Source organism: Neopelma chrysocephalum, unplaced genomic scaffold, assembly GCF_003984885.1.
Source record: "Neopelma chrysocephalum unplaced genomic scaffold, ASM398488v2 Primary Assembly neopelma1_96, whole genome shotgun sequence".
NCBI classification, from domain to species: Eukaryota; Metazoa; Chordata; class Aves; order Passeriformes; family Pipridae; genus Neopelma; species Neopelma chrysocephalum.
In genome coordinates, this window is record NW_020897759.1 from 1580781 (window position 1) to 1599426 (window position 18646).

An 18646-nucleotide genomic window follows, 5' to 3' on the forward strand; every position below is an offset into this window, starting at 1 on the left:
TTGGCCATGACTGAAAATACAACTTTTGGTTTCTTAAATAAAATAATGAAAGAAAACAGTTGGTTCACTAAGCACTGTTACCTTCATGATACATGAATTTTTAAGGGAAGTATGATATGGATCAAAAGTACAAAGGCTTCTTAATTAAGGTTAGCTCTCTGGGAACAAGAGAACAATGGAACAAAAATGAGTGTGCAAAAATACGCCCCAGAAAAGATTTGCAAATGCGCTTATTGTGAAAAAAAGGAAGTGTATTTAGCTGAACACATAGCAGACTTTGAACTGCACGAGGACAATTTCTATATAAATACTTCTTCCTATAATGATGAAAAGGGAAACAGGCACTGATTGGCCTCTCCTTTCTGGCCCAGTAAAACTGATGAAAGCTTCTCAGCCAAAACCATGTCCAACTGGAAAACAGAATTTTGTTCAAAATTATTTTTCCTTGAGTAAAGGGTGCAAATTTTGATGGAAAATTTTCTTATTGTTAAATGAAAGAATTTCAATGCCTTGGATCTTTTATTCAAAACCACTGGTGACATATGTAAATCTTAATTTCAGTTCTTTTTTTCTTCCCTTTGTGGTGACTTTAAAATGCACCTGTTTCTCAGACTTCAGGAAAATGACAGAAAATTTAATTATTTCTCATTCTGCAAATCTTAGAAGTTGCAGGTAGTAAAAAAATTAATTTTGCCTCTCTAGGCTCAAATATCCAGCTGCTAGGCCAGATCCCTCCCCAAACTGGACACAGACACTAGCTAAGAATCTAGAATAAATAAAAAACTAGCAAAATTAATGGAATTATCTGCTTAACTAAGAATTATTCATATGAATATATATTGCAGCTTGGGGTACTGTCCCCTCAGCTGATAAAATGTTTTATAACAATGATCATAAAACCACATGTCACTTCCTTTGTTTATCTTCTTTTTGAGCTTCGAGAATACGCGCAGGAGATCTCGAATCGTGCCTCCTGAAATGACAAACCTACACAATTCAAGTGTTGTCATGCGATAGGTGTATGAAAGAGCGGAAATCTCGCAGCTCCCGCTGGCAGCGTCGGTGCCAACAGCGTTGGCTGGAGGTGCAAATGTTCCTGCCGGAGCCGTTGCGGTGGAAATGTGCACCAGATGAACAGCTGCCCTCCCCGCTCAGCAGGCAGAGCCGGGGAGCTGAAATAGCTGCTGCAAAAGGCGCAGGGAGAAAAGAGCAGATAAGCACTATTTCAGCTGTAAAGAGCAGGAAGATGTGTTTCCCATCGTAACTATAAAAAGTGTTTCAATATTTATGCGGGGTTTATTCTCGTCTCCGTGAGTGGGGGATTTATATAGATTATTTGCTGCGCATAAAGATAGGAGAATATCCCAAATATTCCATTATGTTATTTATTCCTCCACAAGCATCCATTACGCAGTTTATTTTCCAATTAATCTTTACTATCAAACAAATGTTATTCTCCTTCTCCGTTCCCAATGGTAACTTCCTTCCTGTGAAACAGTTTTTCAGTGGGTGAATTAATGAAACGATGCTTGGTGATTTTGTTGCCAATATAAGAATAATTGTATAAAAGCAGCTGAGAACCTTGCTATTTAAGAAAGACCATCTACAAAGAGACAGAATGCACCAGTCTGCAAAAAGACCATTTTCATGGCAGAGTGTAACTGAGATGCGTGTCTGAATTAGGGAAAGTTGGAGATGAAGAACTGGAAGTGGTTTGTTATTTCTCCTTTCTCCTCTTCTCCAGTTTTAGACTTCTTTCAGCGAAGCTTCCTAAAGAAGCAGAACTGTGAAAGATGGAAGTTCTCCACATGGATAAATGAGTCAATTAAAGGCAGAAAACAAGGAGCAAGAATAAATTATTGGGTTGCTCAATGAAGAGACAACACAGGAGAGTCCTTTGAGACTAGTGCTAGTCTTGGGCTGTTCTACATCTTTGTAGTTAATCGCTTGTAAGTGATGGTGTAGTGTGTGTATTCACTGATACAATAACAAAATAATATAAATATTAATAAATATAATAATAAAATAACAAAATATAATAGTGTGCATATTCACTGATAATAACAAATAATATTGAAAGAGTAGAGGTTTTAAAAGGTATATAAAACAGTTTCATGCTAGAGTGTCTAGGAAATGAACAAGGCAGATGAAATTCAGCACAGATTAAATTACATTAATGTACATGGGGAAAACACACCTGATGCTGCATGCACAGTAATGGGCTCTGACCTGATTACTGTCATGATAACATTATCACAGGTCTTGAAAACATGTAGTCAGTGCTCAGTAGCAGGCAAAAATCAAACAGAATTAGAAAAGAGCAGGAAACACAAGAGAGGAAAACCAGTTTGGTCATTGCAGTTAACCATGAGTGCAGTTGAGAGGCTAGCACTTCTCTGCATGGGAGAGAGAGAACTGAGGAAGAGATTATAGAAAGCTGTAAAATCCATTAAAAATTGCATAGGGAATTACTACTCCTGGTCTCCTCCTATACAACTGTCACTCTGACTTTCTGCCGCTGGCTGCAGCAGGTACAGGGGATGGTTAAACCTCCTGACTCGTGGTGGCTGTTACTGGCAGGTGGTGAGTACAGCCGGGAAGGAGGAAGAAGTAGGTTGCCTTTCCTCAGAGCTGTGGAGGTCCAATTACAACAGGTATCAAAGACCTAAATGGTAAGACAGCTGCTTGATGCATTTTCAGAAAGGAAGTAAGTGGTCGTTTTGGGAGAAGAGATGGAGCAAAACACAGTGAGAAGGGAAAAGCCGAGCCTCTTGAGAATTGTGAGAATCTTCTTGGCTACTGGTGTTGGCTTTTGCAAGGAGGAGGTGGATGTCAATGCATTTTCACAAAGAGTTTGAGGGATGTGAAAATCGCTGCTGCAAAGGGCTGAGGTAGGTCATCACCTGCCATGGTGACCGTGGCTCACCTCCTCAGGTCCTGCACAGACAATGCTCAGCAAGAAGTTGACTTGTCAGGGCTCTTTGCATGGAGACAGGACCTACTTCCATGATACAGTTTGAGTTCACAGTCACACTGGCTATGAAACCTCATGTGATTGGTGGTTTGCAAGGCTGGATCCACAAAGGGCCTGGTGAACTTTGGTTATATTCTTATCTGTTTAGCTAAGCATGACTTCATCTTAGTTTATTATTCAAGTTTATATTTGTCTTAGGAAGAACAAGAGTTCTGCTTTAGTCTCCAGAGAAGAATGCAAATAGATGGGGAGTATATTTTTTACATATTGAGTATCTGGTGGCGTGAAGTTGAGCTCAGTTGCATAACTTGAGGGCTGCATGTCTTGGTGTACTGAACAGTTACAAAGAAGTCATTGTTTTCTGATTTTTTTTTAAAGTAAAATTCAAATTTTAAATCTCTTTTGAGGAAGGCTTTGAAGTAGAGTGTAGCTCCCAGAGGTGGGTAATCTTCGTGCTAATTTACTATACAACAATGTGCATTATTAAAGGATATGTGAATGATTCATCCAGTGAATGAAGAAAAATTATTCCAAATTATTATTGATGACTTAATCAAGATAGCCATGTCAACTTTCTTTTGTCCATTAGAGGGAACAGTATTTCACAATCATCATAATAAGAGCCAAGTGTTAATGGCTGAGCTAATCAGAGTCTAATGAAGAGCAGCAAAAAGTGCTCTCTTTAAATAGTTTACAGCTTTCATAATCACTGGAGTGGTCAGTTGGTCCCATGATTCTTCATATTTCATAATGTATGTTTACTGTCAGCTCTTGGTTTTAATTTACCTTTTCTTTCTCTGGAAGGTGAGTGAACAGAGAAATTAAGAAGCATAAAACTGTGTAATAGCACAACAAATAAAACTCATTTTGTAATATGAATCCTTTCTAAGAGAAAAGGATTTTACACCTGGAATTATAGGTATCTGGGAGTATGCTTCTGCCTTTAATTTCAGTTCTTCATATAATTCTTTTCTTGAAAATAATCACTATGATTTTTAAGAGCTCGACACAGGCTTAAACCTTATCCAGCAGACAAAGATCCTTGACTACTTCGGTGTAGGGGACTTTTGGGGAAGAATATTTTCACAGCTATCTGTCTTTCCCAAGCAGTATGCTTGTGATCCACAAATATGCAGTTCAGGAACTGGTTTGTGTGACTGATCCTGTGAGTAAATTTACTCAAATGGCTTTTCAGGTTCCATGCCTTTCTTCTTGCTGATGTACTTGACTTGTCTTTCTCTCCCTGTAGTCTCTGAGACTGTTCTTTGAAAGTATGTTTTCTCCTTGAATGTAACATTTTAAAGATTAATAAAAATTATATAATTTTGTGTCATTTTAGGCCAACAGTCTCACCAAGTACTTATAGTACTGACTGGTCCACAAAACATCCATCCAGCTTCCTCCTCCTTTTCCCAAGTGATGAAACTTTCTAGCACCATCTAATAAAATTGAGACCATTAGTGTAAAAGATCAAAAGCTGCTAAATTAGAAAGTGCCACAAGAATGTCTGAGGTCACTGCAGTGGCAATAAATAGCAATAAAAGGGGAAAAAGACAATTTGGGCTAGGGGAAAAGGCTTTTCTAACTCCAGTGGTCCTTTCCAGTTCCCTTCCCTGGACAACAACTTTTCCATCCGGAAGTCCCTCATTTTATGGGAGGGACTTCATTTCTCTGAAGGCTGGGAGGGGTAACTTGAATGGTTCAGCTACTCACAGTTTGTAAGGTGGGACAAACAATACCTTATTGTGCTGCACCACCTCTGGTGACATTTTGGGCCAGGACATGGCATTGTGGCGTTATTCCTCAGGTAAACAGCTTTCACCAGCAGGCCCAAGCCCAACTAGGTGACACTGTTCTTGTGTGAGGCTGATGGCTCAGAGCTGGGGGGATAGAAACCTCCTGCTCCTACTGTCAGATATGTACCCAAGCCATTTGCCCTGGAGGGGAAACAAAATCCCCAATAGTTTAGAGCCTGCCCAGGCTACAAGGAGGCAAACTAACATTATACTTCGTGGTTTAAAATATTTTACCTGTTTTTCAGACTCAACTCTTAGGGAATATTCTTGGAATTCCAAGGGAATAGTAGTTTCTAGGGACACATAACATGCCAAGAATTACAGGAGCTGTTTGCTGTGACTCTCACCCACTACAACAACCTGAGACAGTAGAGACAGTTACAGTGTCAAATGAGAAGTGACAAGGAAGATCTGCCAACGTTTGAGAAGCCACTATGCAGATAGGAAGTGTGCACTGTGCTTAGCATGGCTTGCTATCTCCTCCCAAGAGAGAGAACATCTTGCATTGTTAGAATTAACAGTCCGGTAGTGTAGGTCAAAAATACCCTAACAAATAAAAAGTAGAGGTAAAATTTCCTTTAAAGTTATTCTGAACTCTCCTGGATGTGTGTGTGTGTGTACACCATCATGGCATTAGGAAGGTGAGTATGTGTTTGATATTTTTTTCTGTTAAGGGCTTGCAAATAATAAATTTTCTTTTCATGTTTTGTTAGCTTCTGTTGCTAAGCTGAATTTGTTGTGGGGAGTGTGTGTGCATTTGATGTACTCCCTGGGGATGGAGGGAAAACTCAAGCCCGTGTTCTGAAAGTGTGGCACATCTAAAGCATAAGGTTACATGTGACACCAGGCACTGTCACATGTACATTAGAAGGACCAACTTGTCCTGGCCTGACAGCAACTTTCGAAGTCAGGCTTGTCTGGCAAGCTGTAGAATGGAGGTAGTCTTGTAAGTTCATTGTTCCTCTGATTCTGGGTCCTGCAGGTTTTGGAAAGTGAGTTTCATAACTAGTTCTCATTTTATGTCCTGAAATGACCCATTCAAAACATAGGATGTGGCCTTTCCCAGAGTCTGGTGGGAATGAAAATCAGATCTGGAGCCAAGTCCAATGGTTTAACACATCTGTACTGGAAAGAGAATATTATACTTTTATGTTATAATCATTTGATATACTTGCATACTCTATACCCAAGAGTAAGCTCTCTCATGCTGTTTTATGCAACTGTAAACTTGGGATGAACTGTCTTAATGGGAACTTCCTGCATCTTGATCTTGATCCTGTCACGCTACTTATTCCTTCTCACTTACATAATGCTTACTTTCTTTTATATAAGCTGTTAGTAGGATACTCAAATTATCACCTGTATCTGTTTTATCTGTTTTTCTTTGCATTATCTGACCTTTAGAAAAATACCATTAAAATACATTTTAAGCTGTACATAAATGATTTTAAATGAATCGTTTACTAGATGTATGACATTTACATGCAGTGTGAGTTACTTATGCATGTGAAAGAAGAGATTAGGAGAGCTTTTTTATCTCAGGTGTACAGTATCACATTGATGTTAAGTGTCCACCTGCCATCAGTGGCCTTGTAAGACCTTTGACATTTGATTTACAGGGTACAACAAAACTTCTTGCCCGTTGCTGTGCTGTTGCTGATTGTACTTTCATAAACTCTTGTTATCTTCCTGAGATACTTTTTTGTAAACTTAGAGATGCACGGTGACACTGAATTCTACTCTCTCTCTGCAAGTCATTAGTTTCAACCTATTCGTGTGCCCATCTGGTTCCCTCTGAGGCTGCTGCCTTTGACTGAACCAAAGTTTTGTGTTCACACAATATGTAATTTGTGTAAATACTTATATTGTTTAGTTCTTAGTAACTAATCTGTCTGTAGCAAAGGCATATCTTACCCCAGGAAGGGAGGTGGGGCAGCAACGGTGTTCTTGAAGACAGCAGCCTGTGAATGCTGATGGCTTAGAGCAGCAGCCTGATGCCAATACTCCTGCTGGAAGTTCAGACCCTGAGCTGTAGGAATGAAAAGCAGGACTCCAACCTCTGAGAGAAAGTGCAGCCCAGGAGCTGAGGCAAGCCAGGACAGAGTATTTCATGCCCATTCCCTGCAACCTCCTGTTGCATCTTCATGCCTGACTCGATTCCCTGTTTGGAACAAAGTCCTGTTCTCCTATATATCTGATCAAACATGACACATCAGCAGCTGGCTGTAACCCAGCATGAGATGAGGGTGTATGTGAGAAAGACAGAGGTAAAATACAGTAGGTGAAAGCCCTCCCCAACCATTTTGGACCACTCCGACATCTTCCAAAGGAATCAACGTTCCTGTTTACAAGTGAGACAACAATCAGCCTTTTCCCATCTTTGGGGCCTTCATCACCAAGGTGCTTACGAAAAACATACAGAACACAACAAAGGATTTTTATATTTTTCAGTTTCTTCTGTGCTTGGCTTGGCAGATGTTCCCGTGTACCCATTCAGTCTGCTTCCATGCATCCTTTGTGGATGCTAATATGCAGCACATAGTCCTTGCAATCATGTTGGCTCCTTACAGGCTGCTCTCAGTTCTTCTGCTCCCTTGCCTCAAAGCCATTCCCAAATGGGGGTACAGTGATGTCAGGTATCTCTGAGCAGAATGGGAAAATTCGTGCTGATTTTCTTTGGCTGATAACATTTGAGTTTGCTTTATTTGAGAAATATGTTCTGTCAAATTATTCAGTGTGCCTTCCCCTCTCCCCCCTCCCCCCAGAGATTGCTCTTTTTTGCCAAACAAGATGACTTACAATTCACCCAGTCTGCATTTTTCCTGTATCTGATCATTAATTTTGCTAAAAGAAAGAAAAGTACAGGGAGTACCACTGACCATCAAAGGCAGCTTTTGTGTTTCATGGACTTAGCTGATGGTTGATGTTTGTATGTCTTTGCTGCTTCAATTCAAGCAAATACTGGGGTTGAATTCGGCAAATTAACATGACAAAGTCAATGTCAAGACCCATTACAATAAAGAGAGAGAGAGAGTTCTTATTTGCAGGGTAATTTCTTAACAGCCTGATTGCAGAGGAACACTTTCCCTTCTTGAATTGTGTGGGTCATGTTCATGAGGAAAACAACTCAGTGGTGATTAATTTGTTGGGTTTTTTTTACACTGCTTTTTTTTCCAAAAGAATTCCTAAGAAGGCAGCAGAACTGTCGTTTATCCTGCTCCCATCACAATCTTCTAGCTTAATTTTTCAGAAGCCCTAGGTAAGCTGTTTTTCATTCTTGAAGTTTTGTTCAATGACTTCAGCTGAGGAAGACTGTCACCTGCCTAAAGCTGTACCTGGCAACTTCGAAGTTTTCTTTTTCTTTTCTTGGGAGTGTGATTATACTGTCTGGAGGATCTCCCATCTGGCTCCCTGCAGCTTTCAGCTGGCTCCGAGGGCCACATCCTGCTCCAGTTGTATCTGTGCAAGGTTTGTTACTGTAATTTCATTGTGCTCACCTGCATGTCAGAGAGTTAGGTCTTAAAGGCCTCGTTTATCCATGACATTCAAGTGGGTTCTTTCTCCTGATTGTGAGGACTGATGTGTCTGTTGGCTCCTGCGGTTCTTCATCTGGCAAATAGCCTTGTAAAATCAAAGGAGCAGCACCTGTGCTTAAACTAAGTGACCAAAACAGGGCCCCTACCATCAATACAGGTGCCTTTGCAGGACCACTAACCTAATGCTAGTAATCTTCATTCTGTTACTGGAAATACCACATTTTTTTCTGACTGTGCATAGCTGAAGAGATTTTGGGGTGTAACTGTTCTTGGAATAGCATCCAGAAGAAGTGTGTTTAGACAAAAGTCCCTAGTCTGTGTCCTTGGATCCACCCTGCCAGTACCTTGAGTTTTTGGCAGGTGAAAAATCCTCAGTGTGTTGCAGGATCTGACTAATTGTCTGTAAGCTGTTTTGACACAGAACTATTGACCTCACTTAGCTGTTTTCATGCTCCCTTTGCATTGTTTTGTGACTGTTCAAACCAAAGGTAAATGCTGGTGGTTTACAGCGCTGAGGCTCTGCTGCACGGGGACATCGGTGGGGAAGTTTGTCAACGAGTTCTCAGAAAGGCTAAGGATAAGCCATCAGCTGTCTCTTTATTTAAGAAAAATTGTTCCAAGTTTGTTTTAGTTCCCCACTGCAGAGAATTAATTAGTTATAAAATTAAATACTTAAAACGGTTATTTTGCGGCTTATAAAATCTGAATAAAACCAAACAGGAATGATTCAATTGTTTATATAAAGGACTTCTTCCAGGAATATTTGATTGCTTAACTACAGTCCTCTCTAATTCCTACGACTCTGCTTAAGGAAAACAGACTCCTAAAATAGTAGTTTTAAATCCTCTTCACTGTCCCTTCCTTTTAATTTCTTTTCACTGTGTTGTTGTGCAGTCCCATGAATACAACACGGTAACAACATGTAACTGTCTTCTAAATACAGCTCTTCTGAGGAATGCCTTTTTCTCACAGTTAATATCTGGTTTTGTTGCTCCTTTGGCCCCTCCCTTTGGAGCTGTGGGCCTGTTCTGCCAGCTGTGGGTAAAACGAGTGTGTGTTTGTGTGTGAGCATGAGTGGGAATGCTGGGAGGGGGGTTGTCCTTTTAGGTACCGCTGTGTCAGTATAATGGGTGTTTTGTTATGGGTTAAATTGATAAAATAAATATCTCCTGTTTGATAACAAATACTGTGGTGTTTTTTAAACTTTATCTTGCAACTTAAGGCACTGTGTTTTGGTAATTAAAAAAATTGTATTTTTAGTGATAGCATTTTAATTCACTTCAAAGTGCTGTGGATTCCAATTCTGTACTGTTAGGTTTTAATAAGATGACATGACTTTTCTCTTCAATGGTAATTACTCTGTTTTATTGTTCAGTACTGATTTACATTTTAAAAAAGACTGAACACAAGAGTTTTGAACAAGAAAAAATAGCAAGTAGACTGAAATATTTTTAATTATCTTTTTTAAGCAGGCAACTTTTTGGAAGGTTATATTCTGTAGTCTCCAAAATGTTTAAGTTGCTGTCATGTGAATTCATGTGAGAGAAGGATGACAGAGAACTCAAGTGCCTCATTCTATAGTGTGAAATGAAGTTTGTGGGTGGACTTTTCACAGGGCTGCATTATGCTTTGTCTCCATGTGACACGCTGGTTAAATAGACAGGACAAGCCTTTGTAGTTTTGCAATGTCCCATTGTTGTTTAGCACATAAGAAGAAGGCAGTGCTGGTGCAGCTGTTCATAAGTGGTGATTGGAAAACCTTGTTCAGGGCAAGACAGAAAATGCTATATCATAATTCTGAGTCTGAGTTTTGAAGATGCTTCTGGCAATGTGAAACACTCCCTTTCCTTAAAAACATGATTACCTCTAATCCTTGTTGTGTGATGCTGCAGATGGAGTCAGTACTGAGCATCTATTAGCAATTCAGATACACAGAGGGCTGAGGTTGAAGTTTTGATCTTTTATGCTCTCCGAGGATCTCTGAAGAGTATTTTTGGCCTGGGGGTTTTACACAGCCCTATTTTGTGAGAAATGCTGAGCTCCCATTTCTTTTCTTTTTGCTTTGCTGAGGGTGGGGTTCTGAAAGCCACTGCCGAAAACTTCAGTTGTAGCCTGTCTTTTTGAAGTAGTTGCATTTTAAATACTTAGTGAGCTTCAAGTATTCTAATTTCCCCTGTAATAACAAGGGCCTTCCTCTAACGGTAGACAGAGGAGACTCACAACACTTTTCCCACTCACTCCCCAACTCATGTGGAATCTCATACCCCAGGGTACCAGACCTGTTCTTCACTGCTGACCTGGACACTAACCTTTTACTTTAGGAAGGGAGGGGAGGTTTGGCCTGAACTGAGAGTTGGGAATGTTTGCTAGAAGGCTGGAGTGTATGATCCAATAACTAGATGTCATCTGTTACAGCTGCCACCTTGCATCAGAGGCTCCTGGGAGGTTTTGCTGTTTGTAGAGTCCCAAACAGCTGGTGCCATGCAGGGAGAGCAAGCTGAAGGGTTAAGAGGATGTCAGGTATGTGCTCACCTGAGGGGTTTCAGGTGTTGTGGAAAAGTCATATAAAAATGCTAGGATTCATCTGACACCGTCTCATATTCCTTGCCCAGGCTGTGGACTGGGGGAACATCACTTTGTGGCATTTTAACCCTGATCTGGTGAAGTTGAGATCTGGCAGGTCTGTGCTGGTGATTTGGAAATTCAGATTTTCTGTACACTGAGACCTGTTTTCTGGATACTTGCAGGTTTTATCACAGTCACTGAAATTCAATATATGAGGACAGATCTATCCTTGCTCTTGGTTTAGGTGCTTGATTTAGGAAGCAGCTATCACGGAACAAGCTGAAAATACCAACTGGCACGTTAGTGAAGGCAATATGTCACACGTGCATTTCTTCTGCTGGATGTGTACAAATATGGGACTCACGAGATGACACACTCAGTTGCAGTGGCTGCCATATAAAAGATTAAAGCTCGGAGCAGTGTGTTTGATTAATTCCAGTGTAGCAGAGCCCGTTGCTAGTATGTGACCAGGGGCACAGAGACAAAGGAGGGTCTTCAGAACGTGTTAACTGCAGGGGGCGGGGGCGGCTTTCCCAAAGGTCACAGAACAGGGTCCGTCCCGGCTCCGTGGGGAAGTGATCTCCCTGCAAGAGAGAGCAAACGCTGCTTTTACATACACCAGGCTCTTATTTGCTCATGATGTGACAGCACGAAAGACAATCAAAATTAGTTCATATATTAATTCTTTTCCCCCCCCCCCTTTCTTGACGAGTCATTGTAATTATCGAAAACTAGCATGTTTTCCAACATTAACATCTTGCATGGGCTATCAATATCCTAATGGACTCTTTCATGTTCAGAATGTGGAAGAGGGTTGCTTGAAGATAACTTCCTGTATTTAATTAAGAGGCTTACATGTACATGGTACTTTTCAGAAATGTGAAATGGTTAATCTCAGAAAGGGTATTGTCAGGGTGCATAGTATGAAATGATATATTGCACCGTCTTCCCATATTGGTATTTTCCATTAATGAAAATCTTAAAAAGCAACAGAAAAACCCCCATATCATGAAATGATTATTCAATAATTTTACCAGTGAATGTTCTCACATCTGGGTATTTTGGGTCTCTTCTTACAATCAGAAAATACTGCCTACAAAAACTCTGTTGGTCCTTTTATATTTGCACAGGGTCACCTGGAATGATCTCAGCATTTCCATATGAGCAGTAGAGAGCTGCTATTTCCAGTGTCAAACTTGCTTTCTGGTCCAACAGGTATGGGAATACGTGCTGAGGTTCTATTACTGTGAATTGTATATTTATAATCTTTAAAGCACCTCTTTTCAGAAGCAAATTAAACTCCTTGGACAGGATTTGAAGTGTTATTGAGCTTCCTAAAATGCAGATAATCTCTAGCTGGGACTTTTAGAATATAAATTAGGACTCCTAGATACTTCTGAGAGTCCAGGCTGGTACGTATTTGCATCTTTAGGCCAAATGTGGCCTCACTTCTTGAGGGTGGGATTTAGGAAATGTTATCATTTGGAGATGTGTCTGAAAGCATGCAAATATTTTGCTGAATAAGACCAGACTTTAAAACTGTGTGTTTCAATGTTTTGTGTCATTTGGCTGACAGACCACGCTTTGAATTCTGCGGGATGTGTGTGGCTGGCTGAATTTCAGTACTGTGTTTCCTGAATGTGCAGGCTTTGTGCAGAAAATGGTGGACTTCACTGCTGGCACCAGTGTAGGAAAGGAAGGTTTTCTTAGAAGCTGCCTGATGTGTTACCCGAATTCCCTTAAGGTAACCACTTTGCTGGTGAGCCTGGGCTTGCAAGCAGCTTTAAACTCTCTGTTTTTATCATGCCCTAAACTCTCTGAGATAATCTCTCAGATTAGAATGTAAAGACCTATATAAATCTGTCTTTGTGGGCATCCTTCCTCCTTGCTGAAAAATAAAATAATCTCATTAACATATTTAATAGAAAAATTAGTCCATCTATGCTTTTCTTTCCACCTATTTCCTTCTCAGTCCTGAGAAAAAAATCAACCTTTTGATGACCAAGGTACTGAGTATGTTCACAGCTTGTGCGTGTTGTGGTTTTAGAGTTCTTGTCATTGCCAAGGACAAAAGGTTTGAGATTATGAGCAGCCTTAAGGCTCAGCTCCTGAGCAAGAAGTTTCTCTACAAAGCTGCTGTTGCAGTATCTTCAAACAAACTGAACTATCCTAACCCGATGTTGGGATTAGAGGTAAGGATTAAAATTCTCTAACCTTCTCCCATTTTTATATAATTTGGCAATATTCAGGGCCGAATATATTGCAGTTGGAGCTTTGCAGCCAATGTTTCGTTGCAAATATACTCATTGTTAGAAGCCAACGTAGATCTGGTTCAGAGGCCCTTTGCATCCACTGAAATAACAGTGTATTAGAATTAATTTTAGTGGTAAATCCTCAACACAAGAAGGTGGGCAGCTTGGTGGCTGAGACTTGTTCAGGAATGGTGCCTGCTTTTTGCGTTTTTAGAAAACAAACAACAAAACCTGTGTAGAGTAGAATAAAAATCATAGTGGTAGAAAGATTCAACGAAAAGCCTGACATTCTTCTAGTGTTCAACAGCCCTCATAACAATGCACGTTGTTCTACTGCAGCATGTCAGCCATCCAGGGGATTCAGATCAGCAGTGGGGAGATTCATGGTCCTGCAAGAAAATTTATAATGGTGACCAAAATGGAATGAAATCCAATTTCCCCCCTTTTTACGTATTTTATCTTGAATTGTACCTTATGTGACAGGACTGCAATTAATATCTCTTGTAAAACAGAAGGCTCGTTAAATTGGCCTCATTATGGTTGCTGAGCTGGTGTGCTGCTGCTGAAAGGGATTCCCCCATTATCTGTGTTTGACATGTGCTCCTAATCAACCCGGCCAATTCTGCTCTATCAAAGGTCTGTCACACGAGGGGAGATAATATTTATTCTGACTTGTACTATTAGCGTAAAAAATGTAGGTTGTGTTGGCAGACACATAACCCTCTGTCACAACTGGTCACACAGAGCATTTATTGAGGTGTTCCCTTTCTGCAAAGGTGACCCCAAATATAGCCCACTTCACCTTTCACTGCCGAGGACCCTGGTCATTTTAGTTTTTTAAAACCTCTGCTTTAAGGGAATATTTATGAAATGAAACCCCACAGCAAGAAGTGTTAAGGTGCAAGATTAATATCAATTCTGCAATTTCCTCCACAATTTATTGATGAAAAAAAAATCCATCAGCCCTACATATTCAGCTTGCTTTGGAAGCTTGTTAGCAATAAATGTTCTCCTTTCTGAGAGATCTTAATATGTGTCACAATATAACCTCATTTGCTGAAAATTTTCTGAACACTTGGTTTCGTTTCAGGATGATACTCAGTTTAGCAGGGACAGCACTTTCCTCTGTGTAGAGAACTGTTCATAGAAAATGGATGAGGTTTAACAGAGGTGATACTGTTTCAGTCCATCGGGTTTAGCAACACTAATACCCTAATTCAAGGCTTAAGAACATCACCTGTAAAATGTTTGCACAGATATTTTCGAACTCTTGCAGTGTTAACCGCTCAAAAGAAACATTTGTAGCTGTAATGCAGCCTCATATGTTTGCATGAGAAACCAACTGCCCCAAAACACAAGCCAAATGCTCTCTTATTTACATGTAAGAAATTTTGGATAACAAGCTAGATCCATACAAGTGCTATATATCTATATATACACATATATATATGTGTATAACCGATACAAATGCTACAGACATATTTTTAATTTTTCATCCTTTTCTTTATATGTATGCAGCATCTCTAACCAGAGGAGGATGCTTCCTTGTCTCCAGTACTATGAAGCAGTTTCTGATTTGAGGCAGAAGATGGGAACTGGGAGGAAGGGCGATTGACTGTGCTCATGCCAACTGTCGGGATGATGCTGCAACACCCTGGCCTGGTCTGATTGCTGGAAAAATGACAGAGAATTGAGGTGGAAGGGTGTCAGCTATGGAAGTCGTTATTTGGTTGTTTAAACTCTTTTGGTTTTTTACATCAGTACAATTTCTTTCTTGGATTACCAGGAAACTGAGAGAGCACGGACCTGCATTTTGCAACAGAGCCCTTGTTACAGCAGTGCTGAATATTGGCAGATACTTCAGACTCTGAAGCCAGGAGAAAACAAGCATCCTTCCTCCCCAGAAAGAGGTGTGGGAGTGTGCCTGCTGCAGAAGTTGCTGTCACATCAAGGAGAAAGGTGGGATGTTGTAGGGGTGCTGAGCCTGAATGACCTGAGTGAAAGCAGATACTGTCCTGCACGTGCCTGGAAGAGGTTTCGTAGGAAGGTCCTTATGAGCACAGCTTAGTGCCAGGGCCCTTGGCCTCCCCCTTCCTTTTGTCTTGGGGCTGACGGCTGAAATGCTGCATGTCCAGGAATCAGATGATTTTCCAGTCACTATTCTGTTCCTGGAAAAGCTTTTTCTGCTAATGAGGGCCTTATGTTTATGATTTGCTTCACTATGCAGAAAAGCTTCTACTGGGACTGTAATGCAGAAGACAACATTTGTCTTCTCCAAGAGATGATCTGAGTCAGTGAGTTGATGCCAAGAGACTGGGCCTTTTATTTGCTGTTGGGAAGGGAACTCTCCTTTTTTCTTTCTTTCTTCCCTTTCCAAAGCTAAAAGCTCTGTAGTGTTTCTCTGGTCCCACACAGAATGACGAAGAAATAGCTGTATTTTACAAATGAAGAGAGAGAACACCGCACTAGGAAGACTTTGTTTTTAGGTACAGTGTGCAGAATGTTGAAATATCATATGGAGACATCATATTTTAAATCAGTCAGCCACAACTTCGAAATTATTAATACATTTTTCAGTCAAAGCACCCAAAACAGATGAAGCTTAAAGCAAAATGAGGTTTCTGATCATGTAGATAATAATCTTTCCTTTTTGCAGACTCATCTTCCATGAGCTCCCAGTATTGTGTGTACTTCCAGCACCATGTAGTTGATGCATAATTAACGAGGTTAGTATAATGCCATATTTGTTTATTCATGCCTACTTCAAATTTATTAGATGAAATATCCTTAAAGTCAGTGTTGGAAAGCAGAAAGCATGGAGCTAGATTTTTGATGAATAATTTGTTGCAAAGTTGATGCTTTTGCAGACGTAGATCGTCAGCTAAATAAACATGACTGCAGATAACAGATTGGTCCTGGTGGGGAAGTCTGTGCTCCCTGAACTTTTACCAGTCCCACTTGCAGGAAGTCCCTGCAGGCGCTGTGGTTCTGCTGCCCTGTCCATGCAATGAGCTGCCTGTCAGCTGCACCATGGCAGTCTGGGGTGGCAGAAAGTCCCCAGGCATTGCTGTGCTGGGAGCAGTCAATGCCTGCACCTTAGTTCAGGGTGTTAACTGCTCCTGGCTCCAGCAGGGCTTGGAGCCAGACCTCTCTTTAGTTATTGACAGTTCTCAGAGAAGAGGACACCTACGTGAGCTGCAGTTTGCATGGGTTATCAGAGCACAGCTCTGCCTGTGCTTTCCAATTTTCATTCATTTTTGTTGCACAGTGCCTTAAGCACTTTGCAAGATGTGGCAGGAAGGATGCAGAAACACAGGTCTGTGTTTCCTGCAGTAAGTCCATCTTTCCCGCTGTAGTGGACTGAGATCTCAAAGGAAAAGTCCAAGAGTTGATAATGGCAGGGAATAACTCAGTTAACAGGACTGAGTGGGAAAACATTGAGAAAGTTGCAATTCCAGGCATGGTCTGATGCAAGAGGTTGATGTTCTGTAGGAACTTTTGAACATAATTAGCAAACAACAGTGGCCAAATTCTTTCCTCTGAGTCTTCCTAATTTGGAGGAAAGAATGGAAAGAAAAATCTTGCACATGCAGAGCTCAGAAATGTGCATTATTTCAGAACAGTGGGCTAAAAATACAGCTTGAAGTGTTTAGAGCAAAGATAACCCTTTAAAAAGTCTTTCATTTAGAGATCTGGCAAACTGGAGAAACAGAAGTGAAGATCTCTGCTTGCACTGAGAGCTGATTCCTCAAGGTCAGTGACACTGGAGTCAGTTTTAGCTGATTGTGGAGGACTTAAAATTTTTTAGTAATTGCACGGAGACATCTCAGTATATTGTCCAAAGAATTTAATGAAACCAAAACTAAGTTGTTTATTTGAAAATTCTGAGGTAAAGTATTTGTGTTGTAAATGTTAGACTGCAGGAGTCAGGCTGGCATTTTGCCAGAAAATGTGATTTTTGGGGAATTTTGTGGAAATTTTAAGAGAATATAAATAGAAACTGTATAGCAAAAGGTATGAAACCCAATGTTTCTGTATATTGTAATATATTTAATTAAGAAATACTACAGTTGTGAACAATTGAACAATGCAGGGAGTGGAAGAGGAACTCCTGTTCATCCTTTAATCCTCTGTAATTCCCTTCTGATCAATTCAAGTATTAAGATGACTGATTTCTAACTGCATCCAACCAAAAATAAAATTGTTTCTTTTTACTCTTTAAATTTTAAGCCTGGTGTGGATTTTTGGAGAGGAATGTCTTTATGGAAATTGGCTGTGCAAATGGACATGGAGTTTTCAAAGGAAAGAATTTAAAGAAGTTAGACTCCAATTCAGCACCTTATCTAAATATTCCCCATAGGTAGCTATGTACTCAGCTGACTAGCTGCTAAATTGATAGCCCTCCTGGAACCATTATCCTTACACTTCACTATCACAAAGGCCTTCTGTTTTAATTCCTTATACATAAGGAAAACCAGAATGGGTTCCAGTGTGAATAGGACAAGAAAATGGGATGCACACGTGTGAGAAGTTTAACATATGTGTAAGTGCTCAAAGTGCTGCAACCTGTACTAATAAAAATTACAGATTTTTATTACAATTTTCAATTACTTTTCTACTCAAAATAGTTATTGAATGGTTTTCTATTTTTATTTAGAAATATATATTGTTTTAGAATTTATACGGTATTTCAGACTGCACAAAACATACAGTTCTTTCTTGCACAGCAAATAGAACAAGTCATTATGCTGGAAAACTGCTGTGTCTGCCTGAGTCTTCTCCCAGTTTCTCTCAGTTATTACAGACATTTTGAAACACCTTCCTTTTATACACTTATGCCTACCTTGCATCCGTATTTTCTATCCTCCAGATCATACTATATTAAAACAGTGTGAAAGTGAAAAGTGATTGTGGCAATGAATCAAAGTTATTTCAGGAGTAACCTGATTTTTACTTTTCTATTAGAAAGTAGTATTTTTATAATAAACTAATTTTTTTCTGGCAGTCGTTACTCATCAAAAAGGATTTTTGTGTATCTCCAAAGGGGTGGCTCAGTGCTTTTTTATTGCCTCTAAGCCTAAACTTCAGCAAGTGTGTGATCAAGTATACCGGAAAAATCCTTTGTCCATTGCTAAACCTTATGAAATTGTAGATCAAAAGAATTTTCCTATCTTACAAGGACTGTGGTACTATTCATGGGCTAAAAATGACTGTCAGAGTAATAAAACAACTACTGTTGTCAGGGAAAGATTAAAAGCAGCAGCTGGATTGTACACAGTCAACTTGAAAATCTTTCTCTAGGAAGGTAGATGCTTTAGAAAATGATCTGGCTTTTCAGTTGATTTGCCATGATTGGCAGCCCCATAAAATGGCTACTGACAGAGGAACTTGCAAAAGAAAGAAGCCTTTTTTGCCCTATAAAAGAGCATATTCTGCTGCTTGCCTTCTCCCAAATTGGACTCTGCACTTGGAAGTGAGATGTAATGCAAGTGTCATGGCGATGATGGGTGCCAGCCTTTTCCT

The 18646-nt window shown here is 40.1% G+C and overlaps 1 long non-coding RNA gene across 3 annotated transcripts in view; it reads left to right on the forward strand.

The window, feature by feature from the left end:
* The window catches only part of LOC113972723, a 68820-nt gene that overhangs the window by 38129 nt on the left and 12045 nt on the right, over positions 1-18646 (forward strand). For 2 of the 3 annotated variants that reach the window (XR_003535980.1, XR_003535981.1), the window contains exons 2-7: positions 10722-10826; positions 12002-12086; positions 12448-12615; positions 14642-14818; positions 14910-15082; positions 15780-15849. This is a non-coding gene — a long non-coding RNA (uncharacterized LOC113972723). Of the gene's footprint in view, positions 1-10721; positions 10827-12001; positions 12087-12447; positions 12616-14641; positions 14819-14909; positions 15610-15779; positions 15850-18646 lie in introns of all 3 variants that reach the window. The other variant, XR_003535979.1, reaches the window with a different exon arrangement.